Source organism: Equus przewalskii, chromosome 4 (genome assembly GCF_037783145.1).
Source record: "Equus przewalskii isolate Varuska chromosome 4, EquPr2, whole genome shotgun sequence".
Lineage (NCBI taxonomy): Eukaryota > Metazoa > Chordata > Mammalia > Perissodactyla > Equidae > Equus > Equus przewalskii.
Window position 1 is genome coordinate 106,036,961 of NC_091834.1, and position 23,551 is coordinate 106,060,511.

Consider the following 23,551-nt stretch of genomic DNA (forward strand, 5'->3'; position numbering starts at 1 on the left):
CATCCCACAATCCATCCTCATTCGTTGAGAAATAATCTGTATCTCCATTATCAGAACTCGAATTAACTATGTAATTTATCTGTGTCTTAGAAAACATCAGGATAATGATGTGCTTTTAGGTTATTCTGTCTTGATGCTAAGTTTAGCTTTTTAGTCATCACAATTATTGTAAAGTCTATCAGAAATGTTGTATTGACCAAATTCAGACTGATGCTTCGGTTCCATACCCTGCAGCTTTGTCAGTCTCAAGAATTTCTTCATGATTAGTGTAGACTAATTCATTGTGTTGCGGTCAGGTGACAACAACGAATGTACAAGAAGATCACCCACACACACGTGTGCACATACATCGTACACAGACCCTCACATGTGCACACGCGTCTGCAATCAGAGACCCCGGGTTCACTCGTTAAGGGTGAGCTTCAGTAATATTTGAAGCCAGCATGAAAAGTAGCCAATCTGATGCGTATTTCACTTTCAATAGTTTCAGTTCTGTACAGTCCTAGTCACATCTGTTTTTAATAACTTCAATAACCTATTCATTTCTGAACATACTTCTCAAGCATAACCAGAATGCGGGCTCAATTTCCTACCCCAACCCAATATTATCAAGCATCGTTGCAATAAAAGAAAACAAATTCTGAAAGGAAAGCTGACAGAGTTTTTTGATATGATTATTTATAGTTATTGAAATGAAAAATTTTTTCAGATGCCTGAGATTTTATTTTCACGTATTCATTTATTCTTAAGTGCCTAAAAGATATACAGCAAATGGCTATTCAGGGAACAAAAGATAAAAAGAAATAATGCACAACTTTTAGAAATTCATGACCCAATGGGGGAGAACACATATGTAAATATAGAAGAAATACCACACAGCTTATCATAAGAATCAAGCTGTTGGTATTGACATTTGGAAAACGAGTAGCTAAGTTCGTAGAAATACAGGATTCCTGTTAGAGAGCAGGGGGAGACACAGCTATAGAGACAGATGTGGACAAGGATGGCTGAGAAACCTGTTCTTTGTCTAGTCAGTCCACACTGACGGGAGTACCACGATGAGAACGGTGCTCAAGGAGCTCCTGCATCCCTGACCTGCAAGATGAAGCACAACGAGGAGAAAAGGCATGCAACAGAGTGACTCAGGAGCTGTTCTACGAGCATGGAGGAATGAGGATGTGGTCCTGGGCATTGTGGGAATGGAGATCTGGATGCCAGGCTCCTTCAAGGAAATAACAGATTGGATACGTGGTGGCAGAGTGAAAGAGACATTGAAGACCCAACTGCCCTGACTTGTTGAGTCTCTGTGAGCTCGGAGAAACAGTGATATCACTAATGTTTCGAGAGGCACCAGGATGCAGTGGAGCCCTTACTGCCCATGGTGCTGCCCGACCTGGTGTCGTGAGCCCAGCCTCTTCACCAACACGATTCTCTCCACGAATCCTATAGAACACAAAGCAAACAGAGGAACAGCTACCTTTGCCTTAAAATAATCAAAGTAAATTATCTTTAGTATAAGAAACTTTCTTTGGATGGTGACATGCAAAGTGCTATAATTGTGTGCCAATGAGAAAGGGCAAGTTGGGGTTTCAAAATCCAGTAAAATCCTAACCTGTTATATTTGAAAGTGTGTTTTTGCCATTATCAGTGAAACCTTTTCTAATTTTTGTTGAACCAAACTGGGTTTAGCTTTCCTTGTAGTAATTATCATCATTTTTAGATTTACATTTCAAACAGACAAAAATAAAGAAATACATAGCGAACACCCACTAACATCTATAAATGTTACAGAACATGGTTGTACAGGTTTTTAACTTCATATAAATGTCATCACACTGTAGGTAAAAATTGTCAACTCAGTAAAATGTTTTTTTTACATTTATTCATATTCATGGATGGAATTCCAGTTCTCTCATTTCAACTGTTACAGAGTATTCAATAGCATAGATAAGCCATGATTCTTTGTCTATGCTCTTATTAAAGGACCTTTAGGTTGTCTCCAGTTTTTGCCTTAAAGAACCAAGCCACAGTGGGCCCCTGACATGCGTCTCTTTGTGCACAAGGATGTCCGAGTTTCTCTGGGATGCACACTTTTCATTCTTTATAGATGATCTTTCAGAAAAATAATGACTGTGTATATCGTAGGTAAATGTCAATCCTGTTTTAATACCCAGAATAAGAAAGAACATTGGCAACATTTTATATTTATCCTTTAGTTTATCTTTCACTTATTTGAAGGATCAGGAAGTTAAATTTTTTCTAGGATACGAAGATCAGTTTGATTGAGGATGATGAATGTGCCCAACAAAATAAATGCTGAATTCTCAAGAATAGTTACTTTTTCAGTATACGAAAGACCTACGCTCAGACAACATTGGATAAAGACGGAATACTTCACTTCTACAAACTAAAATGATATAAAGTTTGAAAAGTATTGCATGGATTTGCCTGCTATCAAAATAAATACAACCTGAAATTTAAAAACCACATTGAGTCTAAGACATTTGACCCTCCAGATTAAGGTGTGTCAGAACGAGCCTGGACTGAGAACCAGGACACTGAGTTTCAGTACTGCCTCAACCAACCGCTGATGACCCTGAGTGAGTGACCCCCTGGGGTAGGTTTCCTCATCTGTGGAATGAGGGACTTGGACTAAGGCTCCATCTCAAGGCACCGCTCCTCATCCTGAGCCTGGGATGGACCTTGCTAACTGAACCATGGCACCCATTTATCCTGCCTGTCCAGTTAGTCACTAAGTGACTGAGGTGAAACCTATTTGCCGTGCCAGGACCACATGTTCTTAGGGCCTCTTCCGGCACCACCACCTTATGGCTCTGTGGAAATGACGTCCAGAGCATTTGTCTCTCTACATAGGCCTTTGTGCTGCAAAAAATAAGTTGTCAGAATAGACATGGTCTGCTACTCCATCGCCTCATAAAACAGACAACCCCTTCTGCCTCGGCACCCACGCACTGCCCAACACCACAATTAGCTAAAAAGTTCAGCTTAGGAGTTATATGATACATAACTGTGCTTCATTTCCCTTTCCGTTTCTTTTCAGTTTTGTGTCTTTCCCTCTCCTTAGGATATTACAACATGGGCTTATGAAAAATTGATGTGGGGGCCAGCCCTGCGGCACAGCAGTTGAGTTCGCACGTTCCGCTTCAGGGGCCCAGGGTTCGCCAGTTCGGATCCCAGGTGCAGACCTGGCACCACTTGGCACGCCATGCTGTAGCAGTTGTCCCACATATAAAGTAGAGGAAGATGGGCACAGATGTCAGCTCAGGGCCAGTCTTCCTCAGCAAAAAGAGGAGGATTGGCAGCAGTTAGCTCAGGGCTAATCTTCCTCAAAAAATAGTTGATGTGAATTTAAATAGGGCACTCATGGGGCATAAAGAACATAGTGGCAATTTCAAATCATTGGTCACATTATCAGTCTACTTCTGTGTTACTAGATCCATGAAACTCTGTAGGTCGCCCATGAGTTTCCCAGGATATAGGAATTCACATGGTGCTTAGAGCAACAATGATTATAGTAAATATAAAAACTCTGCTATGGCCTGTTTTAATAGACATATCTGTTGAGGGGAGATAAAATGGATAATTGTGTCTTTTGAAAGCAATTTATACAACAGGGTTTTTAAACATCTACACCACTTTAAAGGGAAATTTAAAAAGTAGTATATTACTATTATGCACTAGCCATCAGAAATTATCTTAAAATTGATTAAAGTATTACTTATCTTAACTACTGTTGACCTATTTTCATTCAAGCCTGTCATCTATATCTCTAGGATATACAGTTTGTAAGGAAACAGAATATCAATGTGGGCGCTAGAAGCTTCTTCCTAAAGAATAATGACCGTACTCAATAACTTATCACCCCGCTAGATCTTAAGCTGGGGCCTAAGGCTGAAGATGCGTGACAGGAAAAGAAGTTTTTACTTGATGTCAGAAAAATGTAGGTGTCTCGAGCCCCCAGCATGGAGCTGGCCCTGAACTCATTTCAAGCCCTGGACACATATTTGAAAGTGAAGTCCTTGTGGTCCGTAGGTCCAACATTTAGGCCAACAAGTCCAATTCAACGCTTTCCTGCAAATTTTCTTATTTGTTATTTTTATTGTATTATGTTTTATATCGGTATTAAATGTAATGTGAAACGCTTTCTATAGCAATGAAGAGAGCTAGTTCTTTCTGTATCTACCATTAACCAGCAGAGCATTTTAAGGCAAATAACCTGTTACGTATACTGCTGAAGCAGGAACGGAGCTAGACAAGTGGGAGGCAAACTGAGCCACCTAGAGTCCCGGGGTCTGAGTTCCCACAGGGCTCGTCCTTAGGAGAAACGGGTGCACACAGAAAAACCCTGGCAAGGCTGCTTCGGTTGCAACAGAGGCACAGTGCTTTTCCTCACGACGTCTGTATACTAAGACGCTTGGTGTATGCACTGAGGATCTATACAAGATTTTGTCTGAAGAGAAGTGCCCCACCCATTAAAACACTGGAAATTGCTAGACCACACTTGACTTTAGATGATAGGGCGGACTAGATATCCTGACAAAGCTTTTGGACTTAAGACGTTTAGAAATTCAGGATAAAATGGAGCAAGCATCTTTTTAAATGCACAGCTGAACTTACCAGAAAGTAAAGAACTCCTCAGAGACCAAACAAGGAGGATGCTAAGAGGCAGAGAGGTAAGCTGACATGCACGCTGTGGCTGAGAAGAGGGCTTCACCCACGAGAAATGAGACCCCACAGGAGCTGGAGGCTCCCCTGAGGATCCTTTCCAGCTAGGAGCTTGTGGTAAGTCGCAGGAGGAAACTACACACAGAGCTGAGGGGGGTGTCGAGGGAACCAGCGTGAGATGAGAACACTTGAGGTGTCAGCAACCTTGGGGAGCCCCTGGATGGAGAGGAGCCACAGAAGGAGGTCCCCCAACAGAAACTGCAGTTGAAGGGGTCACGGCCTTTGGCAAAACCACGCCCCAGGGCATGGAGGGAGCAGGGGAGCATGCTCTGATCTCCGTCTGCCCTCTGACCTCCTGCCAGGACTTCCACTGACTAAACTCAACCAGAACCCAACCTGCGGGCGGGGGGCTCTGCAATCCTGTCCTCGGTGTGGACCCCCCATAGCAGAGAGAAGAGCCGCCAGGCCAGGCAGCCCTGAGGGGGCATGCTGGGTGAAAGCTGGATGGGAAGGACATCCGCCTGGGGAGGTGGGAACAAGGATGCTTGTCCGACTTGGCTTTGGAGTGTAAAGTTTGCTCCCCCAAGAACGCTTCATCAGACACTTGTCTGGGGGAGTTCAAATTTACACTTTATGCGGGACAGGTTCAGGGAACCTCAAGCTGAGAAATGAAAATGAAGCGGCTCCAATGGTTCCCGACCTCAGTGTGCCGAGTGGCTCCTCCCTCAGGTAGCTCTGACCGCTGGTGGCTGAAGTGAGAATCGTTAGACGTTGTGCACAAAATGCTCAGCACGCTCACTGGCTGTAGACAGAGTTGAGTAAATGCCGGTTGATCATGTTGTTATTATGACAGTTTTGTTTATTTAACATCGATGCCTACTTACCAGGCGCCAGGAGCTGTCCCAGACACTTAACAAAGACAAAGTCCTTTTCTGTTCATTACGACCTGATTGGGTCCCATTGTACAGACGAGGAAATCAAGACACAGATCCGTGAGGTCATTTGCTCAAGGTCACACTGCCGGAAAGCAGGAGGTCTCAGTTTTTCTATTCCCTAGGAGAGTTTAGGTAATATTGACACTATTTCCTCCTTAAATATTTGGTAGAATTTACCAGCATAAGTAAATGATCCCAGCATTTTCTCTGACAAAGGTTTTTAGATTTCTTTAATTCAGTTTCTTTAATACTTATAGAATTATTCATGTTTTTATATTTTTTTCTTGGGTCAATTTTTCATGTTTTACTTTCTAAGAATTTGTCCATTTTATCTAATTTTACAAATTTATTGACAGAAAATGGTTTTTTAAAATACTTTTATTATTTAGTTAATGTCTAAAGAATCTGGAGAGATGAACTCTTCATTTTAGACACCATTAATTATTCCTTCTCTCTTTTCTCTGATTGGCCTTCCAGAGTTTCACTAGTTTACTTAGTGTTTGCAAAGATGCAACTTTTGGATTTTTTGATCCTCTCCGTTGTGCATCTCCAAGTTTATTAATTTATGTTTTAATTTTTTTCCGTCATTCTACTTGCTTCAGGTTTAATTTGCTGTCATCTTCCAATTGCTTAAGATAGATACTTAATTCACAGATTTTTTTTTTATTGTTTATTTATTTATTTTTTGAGGAAGATTAGTCCTGAGCTAACATCTGCCACCAATCCTCCTCTTTTTGCTGAGGAAGACTGGCCCTGAGCTAACATCCGTGCCCATTCTCCTCTAGTTTATATGTGGGACGCCTGCCACAGCATGGCTTGCCAACTACTGCCATGTCCGCACCCGGGATCTGAACTGGCGAACCCTGGGCCACCGAAGCAGAACATGTGCACTTAACTGCTGCACCACCAGGCCAACCCTGATTAGTTCACAGATTTTAAGCCTTTTTTTTCCTCTTAAAAATACATGTAAACCCTTAAGTTCTCTCTAAGCAAGGCTTTAACTGAATCCTACAGGTGTTGATATATTACATTTTTGCTAGCATTCAATTCAAAATATTTTCTGACTTCCATCATGCCTTTTCCTTTGACCCATAGATTATTTAGAAGTTTGTTTCTTAGTTTTCAAATGAATGTGTGGGTTTTTTCTTTAATTACCTATTATTACCGGGTTTTGGTTTAAGTAAGTTATAGTCAAGATATATACTTTGTATGATTTTAATTCACTGAAATATGGTGAGACACCCTTGTTTTATCACCAGAATATTTCTAATTTTTATCAATATTTTTCACGTGTTTGAAAATAATATATGAAATATATATTATATGAATATATATTGAATATATGAATGTATATTGAAAACAACTCTGCAGTCATTGGGTGTAGTGTTATAATATATGTCCACTTATAAGATATACCCATAAGATCAAGTTGGCTAATTGTTGAAATGTTTTCATCATAATTGATCTGACATCTTAAATAAGCATTTTTAATAATTTAATGTTGTTCTATCAGCTAATGAGAGAGATTTTTAAGGCCCCGTATGGCTGTCGTGCTGTCGGTTCGTGCTCACTGTGATTTGACCCTATTTTAGAATTTTTGTGTCTTCCAGGTGAACTGAACAATTCATCATCATGAAGCATTCGTGTGTATATCCCTACTACAACTTTTTGATTTAATTTTTGATATTAATACAACTACACCACTTTTTAGGGTTTTTTGTTTAATTCGGAGGTTCCCAAACTTTCTCTGCTCGTGACATCTTAGTGTTGCATTATTGTGTCAGAAAGGTCCTAAGACAAAAATGCAGCTCAACAGCTCCATTTATTAAATAGTTAGGTTCAAATGACTTGATCGGGGTGTGTGTCCCCGGCACCTGGCGGCTGCTGGGCACTGCAGGACCTCCCAGAACTTGGGTCGGAGTGGACATCACCCTTCACTTCCTACAGCCCAAGGGTTTTTGCACAGGACTTGCTTTTTGTCCCAGCAACTGCTGAAAGCGCAGCGTCGCAAAGATACGGCCTTGTCAGCGGTAACGTGGAGATCCGACGCTGAAACTGTGAGCTACTCTGAGCTGGTAATGTGTGCAGGCCCCACAGATGTTGCTGTGTTCCTTCAAAAATGTAAAATGTCCCATGTCCTCCCTCTGAGCTTGCTCTGGCGTCACAGGATAACTTAGCACGCAGTTTGGGAATTGTAGGGTGAGTATCTGCAAAATATCTTTTTCCGTCATTTTACTTTCAAACTTTTTTGCCTCCTTGTGTGTAAATATGTCCTTTTCAGGTAGAATATAGTCAGCTGCTATTTGATTTTTTGTTTCACTCATTCTTTTTCTTTTAATGGAAGCTTACAATAGACTGAATGCTTATGTCCCCCAAAATTCCTATGTTGAAATCCTAAGCCCCACGTCATGGCATTTGGATAAAGAAGATTTAAATTGCTCTACCCACCATTTGACCTAACTGTCGTGTAAGGGACACTCTCCCCAGTAACAGCAGGATAACATTCTTTTCAAGTACACACAGAATATTTACCAAATAGATCTTGTTCTGGGCCAGAAAGCAGTCCTCATCAAATTTAATAGGATTGAAACACAGCAAAGTATTTCTTCAGACTACAACCATAATTAAACGTAAAATATTGACAGAAAGATTTGGGGACATCCCGAAATATTTGGAAATTAAACAACATACTTCTAAATAATGTGTGTGTCAAAAAGAATTGAAAGAGATAATTAGAAAAATAGTTTGAACTGAATGAAAATGAAAACACAGCATGTCAAAATTCATGGGATGAAATTAAAGCAATAATTTGAGGAAAATGTATAGCGTTAAATGCTTCAATGGCTAGCATCCATCTCCATAGTAAAACATGAAAATCTTTCCCCTATGACTGAGAACCTGTAGGGAGAAACTCTCTTGCCGCTTTTATTCACCGCTGTGTTTGAAGACCTAGCCAAAGCGTTACTGTGAGACAAAGAAGTAAAAGGCATGTGGTTCAGAAGGAATGGGAAAAACTACCTGTATCTGAAGGTGATCTGATTGTCTATGTAGAACGTCTTAAGGAATTTACACCGAAAAAAGGTTCTAAAATGAATAAGTGAGTCAAACAAGTTTGCAGCATACAAAGATACAATCACTTCCTAGTGAACAATTGGAAATTGAAATTGAAATGCAAATATGAGATATTTAGAGATGCGTGTATGCACACATCTGTATTACAAGACAGAGACACAGAACTACCAAACGTTGCTGAGAGAAACATTTTTAACACCTGAGTAAGTGGAGAGAGGCACCATGCTTGCGCACCAGAGGACTCAGAACAGTCCAGATGTTAGTTCTTCCAAAATTGATCCATCCGTTTAACAGAATCCCAATAAAAACCCCTGTCGTCTTTTATGCGACCTTTGACATGTTGGTTCTAAAATTTATATAGAACTTCAAAGTACTTAGAATAAATAGCCAAAACGATTTTGAAAAGTAACTGGGGCAGAGGACTCAAACCGCCTGACTGCAACCCAATCCTAGAGCTGTAGCAAACAGGGGTTTGGGCAGAAGGACAGACGCAGAAAGCCATGGGACAGCACAGAGTCCCACACAAGTATAGTCACTCGACTTTATACAAAATTTCCAAGATAATTCAATGGAGGCAAGCATAGTCTTTTCAATAAATGGTGCCGGATATCATATGCAAGAAAAAAATAAACTTCAAATCTTGCCCCTCACAATATACAACAATTAACTTGAAATAAATTAGTCATTGCTAGATCGCTCCCAAAGCACAGGATTTCGGGACCCCAAAACATGAGGTGGTTCCCTCGGTTCCCTGGCAGGCCTGTCCCCGGGACCTACAGAGCTGTCGCCTCCGCACACGTGCGCGCCCAGCCCCTCAGCCTCGTGGCTGCTCCCCTGGAATCAGCCGATTTCCCCAGGGAGCCAAGCGGCCTGGAGCTCTGGGATCACCTGCTCCTCTCAGGTGTCCCCAGACTCTGGTCCAGGACCTCCTCACCAGTTGTTAACTCTCCAGTTGCTTCAAGATGTGTGTCTGTCTGTGTGCATGTGTACACGTGTGCGTGTGTGTGCACGTGTGTTATGTGTGTGTCTGCATGAGCGTGCACGTGTGTACGTGCATGCCTGCCTCTGCGTACATGTGTTGCTTGAGTTTTCGTGCCTGCACATATGTGCACATTCGTGTGTGTGTGTGTGTGTGTGTGTGTGCGGGGTGTGTGTGTTTTTCTAGTTGCTCCCTGTGTGAGTTTGGGTCTCAATTAGCCGTTGCATCATTACTGGAAGTAGTTAAGCTAGCTATTTCTTGTCTGCTTGTCCCGTCAGTTTCTGAGAGCGTGCGCTAAAAAATAACATTTCTTAATTCATCTCTCCCCCTCGCCCCGATTCCCTTTGTTGGTGCTTTATGAGGGAAGTGTTTTTCTCCCCTCCTCTCCTTTCCCTGAGTGAGGATTCCTGAAGCACATGCTTCGTCTTTCCGCCCCTCCACTGACTGTCCTGGGGAAGGCAAAGTGGCTTTTATGAATACATCTATCTTTGTTCTTTTTACAATTTCCATTAAGTTATACTTTAGGCAAATTTTAAATTGCTCCTCTGGCTTCCTGTAGCTTCACATTTCTGTGGTATATATCATCTCTTTTTGCTGTGTTTCCAGCCCTTCTGGACACTTTTAAATGTAAATCTTGTTAATGACATATTTCTGGGGCTCATTTGTTGGTTTTAGGATCTGAGAGTCTTTTTTCTTTACGTCAATGAGTTTAAACCATTTACATTTATGTAAATACTGGGACATGAGGCCATTTCTTTCACCTTATTGCGCATTTTCCATTTATGAAACATTTTTAATTTTCTTTCTTTTTTTCTGCCTTGCCTTGGATATACATATTTACTCCACTGGTTTGAAAGTTATTGATTCTATTTTATTTTTGTTACCCACAAAGTGTTAGGACATAATACTTGCTTATTTTTCCTATAAAATATTTACAGCTTATCAATCTCTTTCTGTCTTCCCCTGTACAAGGCGAGAAACATCCCATTCTCTATACCCACGTGTATACTTTGCGTAGCACATTAGTTACCTGTTGCTCGTAACAATTTATCCCCAAATTTAGCTGAGTAAAACAACCGACGTCTTTTGTCTCCCATGTCTGAGGACCAGGAAGGCCAACGTAGCTTAGCTGACTGCAGGGTCCGTCCCGCAGACGGTGCAACCACGGCGTCGGCTGGTGTCTCGGCCGTCTTGTGCCTTGACTGGCAGAGGATTCGGTTCCAAGCTCCTTCACGTGGCTGTGGGCAGGCCTCAGGTCCTCACTGGCTGGTGGACAGAGAATCAGTTCGTCGTCCACAGGGCCATTCATAATATGGCAGCACAGCACGGGTTCCTCAGAGTGAGTGGGTGAGTGAGAGAAGGGGCCCAAGACTTGACAGAAACTCATCTCACAAGTGACAGTCCACCACACGTGCCAAATTGTGTGCATTAGGAGTGGGTGGCTAGGTCTAGCCCACGCCCAGCGGGAGGAGATCAGACGACAGTGTGAACACCAGGAGGTGCAGACCATCATGGGCTTCCTGTCACCAGGGAACCGTTTGCACTTTATAGAATACTACGTACATGGAATCACACAGTGTGCACGTACTCTTTTCTTGTCTGGCTCTCTCACTCAGTACAATTATTTTAAGTTTCGTCCATGTTGCTGTGAGTATCGACATTAGATTCCTTTTCTTGCTGAGTCGTATTCCATTGCGAGATACCCACAATTCATTTATCCATTCAGCTGTTGATGGACATGTGGGTTGTTTCTAGTTTGGGACTGTTATGAACAAAGCTGCTATTGACAATCATTCACAAGTCTTTGTGTAGAAATACCTTTCCTTTCGTCTGGGGCAAGTACCTAAAAGTGGAATGGCCAGATGGTTAACTTTTTTAAAACTAACCACACCTTTTCCCAAAGTGTACCATTTAACACCTGCACCAGCAGTGTATGAGAGTGTCAATTCCTCCACATCCTCCCCACAGGTTATGGTCAGTCTTTTAAACTTTAGCCAGTCTGGGAGATATGGCACCAGATAGAGTGTCTCTTTGTGGTTTTAATTTGCACTTCCCTAACGCTTAATGCTGTCAAGCATCTTTTTCTATTCTCATCTGCTGCTTATGTATCTTTCTCGGTGATGTGTTCAAATCTTTTCCATTTTCTTTTTATTGTGTGGCGTATTTTCTTATTATTGAATTTAGGAGTTCTTTATATATTCAAGATACAAGTCTCTTATCAATACATTTTTTTGCAAAGCTTTTCTCCCAGCCTGTGATTTGTTTTTCATTCTCTTAACTGTGTCTTTTGAAAAAAAAAAAAAGAGTTTTTAATTTTGAGAAAGTCCAATTTATCAATTTGTTCTTTTATGGATTATCCTTTTGGTGTCATTTCCAAGTAATCTTTGCCTAACCAAATGTCACAATTATTTTCTCCAATTTTTCTTCTAGGAGTTTTACAATTTTTAGTTCTACATTGCCTGTGATTCACTTTGAGTCAATTTTTATACATGGTGTGAGGTATGGCTGGGTTTTTTTCTTGTATATCCAGTTATTCCAGCACCATTTTTTGAAAGCACATTCTTTCTCCACTGCATTGCCTTTTGATCCTCCACAAAAACCAGTTTTCCATATATATGTGAGTTTATTCTGGGACTCTCTATTTTCATGAGTTGATCTATCTTCTGTCCAACACCGTGCTGTTTTGATTACTGTAGCTTTATAACAATAATTCTTGAAATTAAGTAGGGTTAGTCTCCCAACTGTGTATGTGTGTGTTGTTGTTTTTGCTATCTACATCTCTTCCATTTCCATATGAATTTTAAAATCAATTCAACAATTTCTTCAAAAACAAAAAAAGCCTGGCTGGGATTTTGATTGTGATTGCATTGAATCCACAGATCAACTTGGGGAAAATGGTATTCTTCTGATCCGTAGACAAGACTCTCCCCTTCTTTAAGCCCTTGGTCCTCTCTGTGGGACGTGTCTCTCTCCTTCTCCTCCCCACCCCCCAACTTTTGTTTGCTCTCAATATTTTTTCTTTTCTTTTCTTTTCTTTCTTTCAGATTGGCACCTGAGCTAACATCTATTACCAGTCCTCTTTTTTCCCTTCTTCTTCTTCTCCCCAAAGCCCCCCAGTACACGGTTCTATATTCTAGTTGTGGGTCCTTCTGGTTGTGCTGTATGGGATGCCGCCTCAGCACGGCCTGATGAGCAGTACCATGTCTGTGCTCAGGGTCTGAACCGGCGAAACCCTGGGCCGCCAAAGCAGAGCGCACAGACTTAAACACTCAGCCATGGGATCGGCCCCTTCAATATTTTTTCTTTATCACTGGTTTTGAGCAATTTGAATATAATTTTCTGCAGTGTACACTTCTTTAAATACTCCTTGTGTTCATTGAGCTTCTTGTATCTGGGGGTTTATAGTTTTCCTCAAGTTTAGAAAATTTTGACCATTATTTCTTCAAATATTTTTTCTGCCCTTCCCCTTGAAAACTTCAAATACCCATTTATTCAGCTGCTTGAGCTTGTCCACCAGCTCACTAACACTCTTTTAGTTTTTAAAAATTTCTCATTTCTCTCTGGGTCTTCTTTGGGATGGTCTCTATCTTATTCCTTCAAGTTCTCCAGTCTTTTCTTTGGTGATGTCTAGTCTGCCATCCATCCCTTCCTAGGTGTTTTGTGTGTCAGACACTATAGTGTTTGTCTCTAGAAATTCTATCTTTTTAAAATTTCTTCACCTTCCATGTTTCTACTACTATTTGTATATCTTCATTGTCTCTATTTAACTTTAGAACACACAGAGTATGGCTACAATGGCTGCTTTCGTGTCCTTCTCTGCCACGCTAATATTTTGTCACTTCTGGATTAGGCTTGACAATCCTATTCTGGATTAATCCGATTCTGGATTAGGCGATCAAACAGTCTCTTCATTGTGGGTCAGTTTTCTTGCTTCTTTGCATACCTGGTAATTTTGATTGAATGCCAAACATTGAATTTCACCCTGTTGGTTGCCAGACATTTTTGGATTTCTATAAAGCTTCTTGAGCTTTATTCTGGGATCCAGCTAAATTCCTCGTAAATAATTTGAACCCCTTGGCTCTTGCTTCGTGATTTGTTGGTGGTTTGGAGTTCAGCTCAGTGTAGGGTAGTTACTCCCGTCTGCTGAGGCAAGATCTTCCTCAACGCTCTACCCAATTTCCCATGAACTATGAGTTTTCCCAGTTTGGCTGATGGGAACTGCTATAGTTCGGGACATGTGTGAGCGCTGGGTGCTGAGCCTTGAATGTGGTTCTTCCTCTGGGACCCAGTGGTTTTCTCCCGTGTGTGCTGGTCAGTACTCCGGGATCTCTGTGCAGCCCTCTCCTCTGGTGCCGTCCTGCGGCCTCTAGCCACCTCGTCTCCTTGGACTCCTGGCGCCTTCTGCTCAGCACAGGCGGTCCTCAGGGCCCCCTGTGCCGTCCTGGGAGCTCCCTCCAGACAGTGAGCGCAAGCATCAGAGGGCTCACTGTTGACTCCCATCTCTCAGGAATCAGGCCTTCCTTGCTGACACCGAGTTTCTTGAGAACCATGGTTTCATGCATCTTGTCTGATTTTTTTTTTCTTTTTTTCACTTGTTTCAGGCAGGAGGTTAAACCTCCCCCTTGCACTTCATTCTGGCCCCAGTGGAAGTCCAAGAGTCTTTATTTCACACTATTTGCTCATTTCCAGTATCATCTCTCAGAGCCTGTTCCATCAGTGCATTCTCATTCATTTTAAGTAATCATCCTGTCTATTCCGTTATTTCTGCTTTCTCTGGCATAGACTGTTCCGCTTGTCCTTCTTTCATAGGGTCTATTTTCCTGTACCTCTGCCAATTTTCCCTTTGGGCTCTATTTTATCCTCTGGAACTAGCTAATATCAAACAGTGGGGAAAGGTGAGGGGCTGAGGCCTGCGTGTGCCCTCCAGGTGGATGGATGGGAAGACATGGGGCAGGAGCACCCTGGGTTTCCACCTGGCCTCCCTCCTCCCTCCTTCCTCCCCCCGGGGAGTCTGCCCACAGATCCCATGGGCACTGCTCTGGGATGGCTAACTGAACTCTCGTGTCGGACAAGGAGGTCGGAGAGACCACTCAGTGTGGGCCAGTCACCAGGTCATCCTACTGTCCACGGCTTGACCCCCAGCAGTCTTCGCTCTGGCCCGTGGTGCTCACACAAGCAGAGGGTGGAAATGGCCACTCAGGGCGAGGTAGGGGAGGGGAAATGACACAGTAGAAGGACATTCCAGTTCCTTCTCCCGTGTCATTCCCGAGCCTCTGGGGCCTCGTCCCTCACACCTGGACCCTCCCACCGTGTGCCTCCTTGAGATGAGGCTCCTGTCAGCGGCAGAGCATCTCCAAGATTGTCCGTCTCCCCCCGTCTGCTGTTGCACCCCCAAGAGCGGGTTTGTGAGGAAGAACCAGCAGCCCCCATGTGCTCCCCATCTTATCCAGACTTGCTTTTTTCTTCTGCAGATAACTTAATTATTACCTGTATGGTTCTCTTGAATTGTAATTCTAAACTTTTATTCATAATTCCAGTTGGTAATCAGCAGATAGAATGTGTTCCAATTAGAAAAATCACATTAATTCTTTTTTTAAATAAGGAGAAAAAACTACTTATTCTAGACTCCTGGGAAGTAGAAATTAGGTGGAACTCTTAAAATGAAAGGGACAATTATATCTCCCTCATTTATTTCATCTTCTCTTTTTTTTCCTGTGTTCTCCGCTCCCTAAAGCCCAAGAAATTCCTAGGGGAGGAGATCGTTCCACATGTTACGTTCCCAGCTGAAGTTCTGCCGTTCACCATGACCTTGGCGTGGTTTATAGACTGGAATATCGGGTCCACAAAGTCAGGAAATCTGTGTTGGATGTTTCGGAGATAATAGGTGACACCTTAGCTTTTGTTTGTCCTGTGTCGATTGTGGTCTGATGAGAGGGTGAGGGGTGTGGGACAGAGTGCTTCATTGACTCGGACCTCTCCATCACCCTCCTCTGCTCGGCCCTATTATGTGCCTCATTCCAAATGATTTTTCCCTTGTCAGGTATCTATTATATTAGAATGTGTCTAATAAACCCTTATGATCCTTCTCAAAGACGTGCAACTAAGAATACACGCAGAGTTATAATTAGTTCAATCAAGACGTGCTATAACTCAAAGGTCATTTATTTCAACTTCAAAACCACCTTCAGAAGTAGGAACCACTAGATGGAAAGGCTGGAATTCTGGTCTTCCCACTGCAACCATCAACACGTGGTAAATGTCCTCTTAAAGGGTTTTTACTTGTGGTTTCCTAATGCTAGTTCTTTTGTTAGCCTTTCTCTCGTTGTCCTCATTTCTGCACCCGGCCGACAGGCTCTGTCCCAGACTAAAACTTCATGAAAATCACCATTCTGGTGAACGTTTTGTGAACTTATTTTAGGTCCAGCTCCCAGCAGTGAATTCCCATCTAAACATCTAATGATTTACCACATGAAACTACAACACTGTGCTATATTTTTAAAAACACGATAAATCCTGACTCACTCGTTATTCCATTTGCAAAGAATCCTCTGAGCAATGATTGGGACAGCATGGCCACCCAGGGTCCCAGGTACAGTGACCTCTGGGGACATGGGAAGCCAGGCATTTAATACCCTCATTCTCCCGGGGCCAGGGGAGGCCCGGGATGAGGAAAGGCTCCCAGGCACTGTTAACATAAATAGTGACAGTAGGATTTCCAATCCTGAAAACCCTAGATAACTCAGAGAGGAAGAAAGGAAAGTTATAACTGGTGGCGCCTTTGCAAACAGAAAAAGGACTGTGAAATAATTGTGGGACTTTGAAGCGACCAGTAGAGAAACCATGGGGCTCCTTGCTCCAAGCCAATGAGTCTTGGAACCATCTCAGTGCTAACTTTAGAAGACACTAAGAGTTGGATTTTTTGATAGTGGAGACTATAGTGGTTTCTATGAGATGGAGAATTAAGAAATAAATCTAGGATAAGACTGCCTACTATTAGTGAGAGAGGACGTTTACATTCTTGCAACTCTGATCCTCCCTTAGGAAAGCATAATTGAAAGCATTTTTGATGGAAGTGCTGAGCAGAGGGCAGCTGTCATAAATTCTTGCTTTTACTGAGTATGAACCAAAGTCTTAGAAACTCCCAAGGTGGCTGAATATGAAAGCAGTCAGCTGGGTAAGACCACCAGAAATAACATCTTGTCCTTATCTGGAACTTTATCCTCCACGAAGTGCTTTCACGTTGTTGCTCTCATTGGCTCCTCAACAACAGTTCTGGAGATGAGGCCAGCGTTTCCTTCTCCCTTCCTACACAGCAGAGGCCCCCGGAGGTTGAAGGAGTTGTGCAAATTCAGACATCCAGCCAGAGCGCGTGCCGATCTTCAACGGGGCAATCAAACTCCTGTGTCTTCACCACACTGTCTCTCAACCCAGCCAACACAGTTTTTGGTAACTCTTGTCTCTTCTCATCACTAAGCCACCAAAAAGAGTAGTCTAAAACTGATTTCTCTGCTTTGTCTCCTTCCACTCGTCCTTCAACCCATTTCTTGCTGCCCACCCCCATTAAAATTCAGTTCCCCAGTGGTCACTTTGCTTCCTAAATTAGTGAAACTTTTCAATGTTTATTTTACTTGAACTCCTGGCAGTGTATTTCAAGTGTGATGAACAGAATGATCCCCCTCCCCAAAGAATCTCTGAATTCTAGATCCTGTGAAATTCTAGATCCTGTGTGAAATCTGTGAATGTGTTAGGCTGGCAAAGGGGAATTCCAGGATCAGTTGGGATGGAGGGTGATAGTCAGATTAGGGAGGTTGTCCTAGAACATCTGGGGGGCCCAATGTAACCACAAGAGTTCTCATAAGAGGACAAGGGATGCGGAGGTCGAGGGGGAGAGCCACGCACTGGGGAAAGAAGCAGCGTACGCTGCTGGAAAGGCGAGGTGACAGCTGCTCCCCTAGCGCCCCCGGAAGGAATGTGTCTGTCCCAGCACCTTGGCTGTGGCCCTGGGAGACCTTTAAACTACAGAACAGAAAGACACTAGATGTGTGTCCTTCAAAGCCACTGAGTTCATGGTCATTTGTTGCAGCGGCCACAGGAGATGCAGGTGACACCACACTGGACACCTCTGTTCTACGCACACGCACGCTCCTGGTTTCCTCTGAACCTTCCAGTTGCTTTTTTTCACACTTCTTTGGAGGCTCCTCACCCCTGGCCTGTCCCTTAGACACCAGTGTTATTTAGATCTGGCCTGGTCCCCTTGGTTCTCCTTGTCACATCTCTCTTGCGACGTCATTCCGCTCCCGTGCTCTCCAGGGCCCTCACTCAGGGAGCTCTGAGCGCACAACCAGGTCACTGAAACAAGAGTTTTTCAGGCTCATTGGATGTATGGACGATTTCAGAGAACATGCTCCTGTGACTGAAGGTGGGTCGTGTCAGATGTACAATAACAGCTTCATCTGCTGTATGCTCAGCTCGTAGGGACTCTGTGATAAACTCTCTTCTCTAATTGTACCATTTAATTCTTGTGCATAATCCAAATGCACTACTCTTATTATCTCCATTTTTCAGATCTGAAAAAATTAAGATCCAGAGAAGTAAAGTTGTTGACAAAGGTCATCCAGACTAGGTGGCCCACTGAAGACTGGAACCCAGAGCTACAAGCTTCACCCCTTCGCCCTAACGTTCCTGACGGAAATAAGTGGGAATTGGGGCCTACAGCCCACCTCACTGCCACAGTTCCTCATCCCAAATCGCCACCCGGTACCCCTGCCATAGGCTGGTCTCAAGAACCAGCCCCTCCTTGAGCACCTGACTGCTCTGCTGGGCTCTTGGGCCGGTCCCCTGCTGGTCAAGCGGAGGCTGGGTCCCAGTGGGAGGGAAGTGGACCTGTGCAAGGAGAGAGTGGAGGTGGGAAGGACAGATACTCGCATATGCCGTTCCATTTGTCCAACATGTGTTTCCCTTCCTCTTCGCCTAATTTCCGTTCATCCTTCAGGTTTTATTTTCTATGTCACTTCTTCCAGGAAGCCTTCCCTGGCTCCTTCTCAGTCTGAGCCAGATGGCTCTACAATGCGCTGCTTGGGGGCTTCTAAAAAGTAGGCTTCCAACAGAGAAAAATCGTGAACTATTGATTGAAGAATTTAAATTCTTGTATTTAAAAGATGACATAAATGCCCACCAAGCATGACACTGTCTTTGGAAGACAATAGTTGTTCCAATGCTTCTGGTCTCCTCCTGTCTCCTGCCACTGGCCCTTTGCTCACGCTGTTATCCCACAGCCTGGGATGTTCTCCGCAGTTTTTCTGCCGAATACATACCATCCACCACTCACGAATTCTTAAAAGTCTTGAAGGATAATCCCTCATCCTCTGTGAGATTTATTCCTTTCTTTAAGTTGAATTACTTTCTATAACTTTTGTAATTCAAAACGACCTAACTTTTAAACACTTATAGTCTTTGTAGTAATATGCAGTCCAAAAGGAAACTATTTTCTAATTATTTCTCATCAACTACTTTTCTATTTCCAACCATTCTCTAACATCTTTCTTGGCAGAGGCCACCTTATACATATAAATATATTATAACATGAGGTGTGCAGCATCATTCTGGGCACATATCAGACTCTTACTAAGTCCTGTTAAATGCTTGCTTTTGAAGAGTTTAGGCAAAATTCTCCAAATAAAGTCATGGACCATCCGAGCTGGAAAGGCCCTGGAGCTCCTCCACCCCGACTCCCGGGTCACGTGGGACGTTAACCTTACAGGGGCTGTGCTGCCTTGGCTAGGGCTGCACGTGAGCGGTGGTTGAGCTGGTTCTGCTCAGGCTCTTTGTGTCCTGGTCTAGGTCTATTGGGTTTTTTTTGTTATATACATATAGTGAACATGTGTGGGGAAAGATCACCTGAGATTCAGAAAAAGTAACCCAAACCCACCATTTTAATTCATTTTTTAAAACAACAATTAATTCTATCAAAATGCATTTGGAGACTTCTGCTTCTGGTCAGGATGGAGCAACAAGGACTGTATTTACTCTTCTGCATGAAACAATGAAGAACGTGGACCAAATATAGAATACAACAGCGCTTAGACATTGGGCATCAGAGAGTGAAAGGCAGTGATCCCGTGGAGATGAGCTACAAGGAGGTGACACCCACTATCGCTCCAGCCTACTGCATCCAGAAAGTTCTAGGCTGTGGTACAGGAAGAAGGGACCCAGGCAGAAGCTTGTGGTCTCCCTGAATTGATGAAACAGAGCTGGAAGTCTGGGGAAGCCCAGGTGGCTGGAGCTCACAAACTGACTCTTGGAGAGGAGACAGCTGCACAGAAAGAGAATTCCGGAGATCTGCAGAGCGTCCCTTCCAAAGTTCCAGTAAACTACTGATCATTACATGCATGTGAGGAAACGTCTGTGGTCAGGGAAAGAACCACCCGAAAGGACTGGAATGGCCAAAATACAGAACACTGACACCACCAAATGCTGGCAAGGATGTGGAGCAACGGGAACGCCCATTCATTCCCAGAGGAAGGGAAAATGGTGCAGCCACTTTGAAAGACAGTTTAGCAATTTCTTACAAAACTAAACAGACTCTCATATGATCCAGCAATTGTGCTCCTTGGTATTTACCGAAAGGAGTCGAAAACTTATGTCCAGGGGCCAGCCCTGTGGCCAAGTGGTTAAGTTTGTGCACCCTGCTTCGGCGGCCCGGGGTTCACAGTGTGGATCCTGGGCGTGGACCTATGTACCGCTTGTCAGGCTGTGCTGAGGCAGCGTCTCACAAGAAGGAGCTAGAGTGACCCTCAACTAGGATATACAACTGTGTGCTGTGGCTTTGGGCAGAAAAAAGACAGAGAGAGAGAGGAAGATTGGCAACAGAAGTTAGCTCAGGGCTAATCTCCTCAAAAAAGAAAACAAAAGAAAAGAAAACATGTCCACCCAAAAACCTGCTCATGGATGTTTATAGCAGCTTTATTCATAATTGCCAAAACTTGGAAGCAATTCAGACGTCCTTCAGTAGATGAATGGATAGATGAGCTGTGGTCCATCCAGAGAATGGAATAAAATAAACGAGCCCTCAAGCCATGAAAAGACAGGGAGGAAACTTAAATGCTTATTACTAAGCGAAAGAGGCCAATCTGAAAAGACTACACATGGTATGATTCCAACTCTATGACCTTCTGGAAAAGGCAAAAAAGTGGAGACAGTAGAATGGAGACAGTAGTCGTTGGTTGCCAGGGGCGGGTGGCGGGCGGTGGGGATGAGCAGTAGAGCACAGAGGATGTAGGGCGGTGAAAATACTCTGTGCGATACTGCAGTGCTGGATCCACGTCATTGTACATTTGTCCAAACCCACAGAATGTACATCAGGAGTGAACCCCACTGTAAGCTACGGACTTTGGGTGATGCTCATGTGTCAGTGTGGGTTCCTGGATTGTAACAAATATACCACCTGGGGGGAGATGTTGATCATCAGGGAAGCTGTGCATGTGTGGGAGGAGGCGGTGCATGGGCAATCTCTGCACCTTCCCCTCAATTTTGCTGTGAACCTTAAATTGCTCTAAAAAGAAGTTAATAAACATAAATATTAAAAATTTTATTAGGAAACCTCAAACACAGATACACACATCTATTCCCATATCCAGCTGGCTGGTCATCCACCCAAGTATGTTAAACACCATGAGCTTAGACTAACGTCTCTAATTCCAATTCAATACAGCAGGGTTTAGAGACAATTTTTAAAGGAAGATATTCAACCTTAGAGCCACTCTATTAAACATAAGAACAGTGTCAAGAGTTGGCATCCGCCTGCAAGACCAAGGGCACCTGAGGGGGAAGGCCGGCCTCCTGCAGGCCCTTCAGCCCAGGTGTGCGCGGGGCTGAGTGCGCGGTTCTCACTCCAGGTCTACAGACAGAACATCCCCACCAACACCTTTCGGATTTTCCTTCTGGTTCCATACATGCAGTGTGGTCGACGCCTACTATACGGAAGAGTCTGCTAGCCAATGAAGCTCAAAAAGGTGATTAAGGAGACAAAGAACCTACCGAATCAAGGGAGATAAGATGCTGATGCAGAAAACCAGGCAAACAGGCTGTGGGCACTAAGACTGGAGGTGGAGGGGCAAGCAGGGCCCCGGCTCCAGCTCAGGGTGTGACAGAAGATGACGTCTGCAGAGCACTGAGTGCAATGCCCAACATGGAGCAGGCACGCGACACGCACTCGCTGTTCCGTGGTGAGAAGGGGGAGAGCCGCCCAGCAGCTCTGGAGCCTCATCTCCCCAGAAAGGATGCAGGAACAAATCCATCTATGGGCTTGGGTGCAGCCCCTGGGAGCCGCACCACATTGAAAAGGTGGAATTCATTCCACACGGTCAAGTGCGATCAGCACCTCTCCTTGTGGACTCCGGTGTCCTCCTCCTGGTGAGGCCTCTTCCATGCGTCCCGTCCCTCCCCCAGAATCTGAGGGCTTTCCAGGCGCTGAAGCTGCCTGCGGACCTCACCGAGCGGTGGAGTCAGGAATCGCAGGAGGACGAACGCATCCTTCCCAGCTTTTTCTCGTCTGACTTCGAGGCAGGAAGTGAGGTTCTCCGTCTGAAAGCTGAACATGTGCATTGAAACTAAACCAAGTGGAAATGCTGAGATCTCAACCCCCAGCTCAGAGCAGGTTTGGATGGAGGAGAGAAGAAGACAGAGCAACAACTGGTGGGTGGAGTGGGCGTCGCGGGAGACGTGCAACAAGAAAGCACAGAGTGCAAGAAAAGGGCGTCATAGTCACACGGAGAATGACTGCACCAAAGGAGGCAGGACTACACGGAGCATGCACATGCGCACGAAGGACCGTGGAGCCCACACTTCACGGTCTGCACCCCAACTGCTAAGTCTAGGCCCCTCCCAGAGGATCGCCCAGGTGTCTCCCACCATGTTTGTGGGTGTTGCCTCTGGTGGCCTCTGGGACCCATTTCTGCCTAGGACATGGTCCTACTGGTCCCCTGCCCTCTCCCAGCCCCACGTGCCTGGCGGCCAGCCAGTGCGGCTGAGCTGCTGTCCTCCATGCGGAGGGGCAGAGAGCATCTCTCCCTTCCTTTTAGCATTTCTGCAGGCCCTCCTCTTGCTGCAGGTGAGTGCGCCACGACTTACACCCTCTCCAGTGGTGGAGTTCTCAGCCTAACACCTCCCACGGGGGACAAAGTTCCAGTTGTCCAGGATAAAGCAGTCTGAGAGAGCTGCTGCACAGCATGGAGCCCCCGGTCAGCAATACTGGATCATTTACTTAAACATTTGCTAAGAGGGCAGGTCTTGCCTTAAGGGTTCTGGTCACACCCACAAAAATAATAACAGTAAATAAAGAAGGCAAGACAAAACATTTGGAGGCGATGGACACGTTTATGGCATAGACTGTGGTGATGGTTTCACAGGTGTGTGCTTATCTCCGACCCCGAGAAGTTGTACACACCAAATATGTGCAGCTCTCCACATGAGGATTATGCCTCCTCAATAGAGCCTTGTTGGGTTTTTTTAAGAAAAGAGATGGAGTTCTGCCGGTTTCTACCTAAAACCACAGTAACAGTGACAAGCGCACTGACGGGCCGCAGGTGCTTCTACTGGAGCTAAATGCTGTGGAGAGAACAAGACAGCGCTGAGAAGGCATGGATCGTGACAGCAGCCTCGTGTCCCCTGTCGGGTCAGGGCTAACTCGTGAAACATAAAGGAACAACGTGGAACAGCACACAAGCCCACAGGAGAGTCTGCAGAACAGTCTCTGAGGGTTGAGGAGGAGGAAAGCAGCCTGCGCTGGGGGAGGCGGCCGGATTCCAGGCCCGCCCCTGCCTCCAGATCACCAGGAGAATCAGGAAAAGTCACCAGACTTTGATGTTTGAATTTATACAAA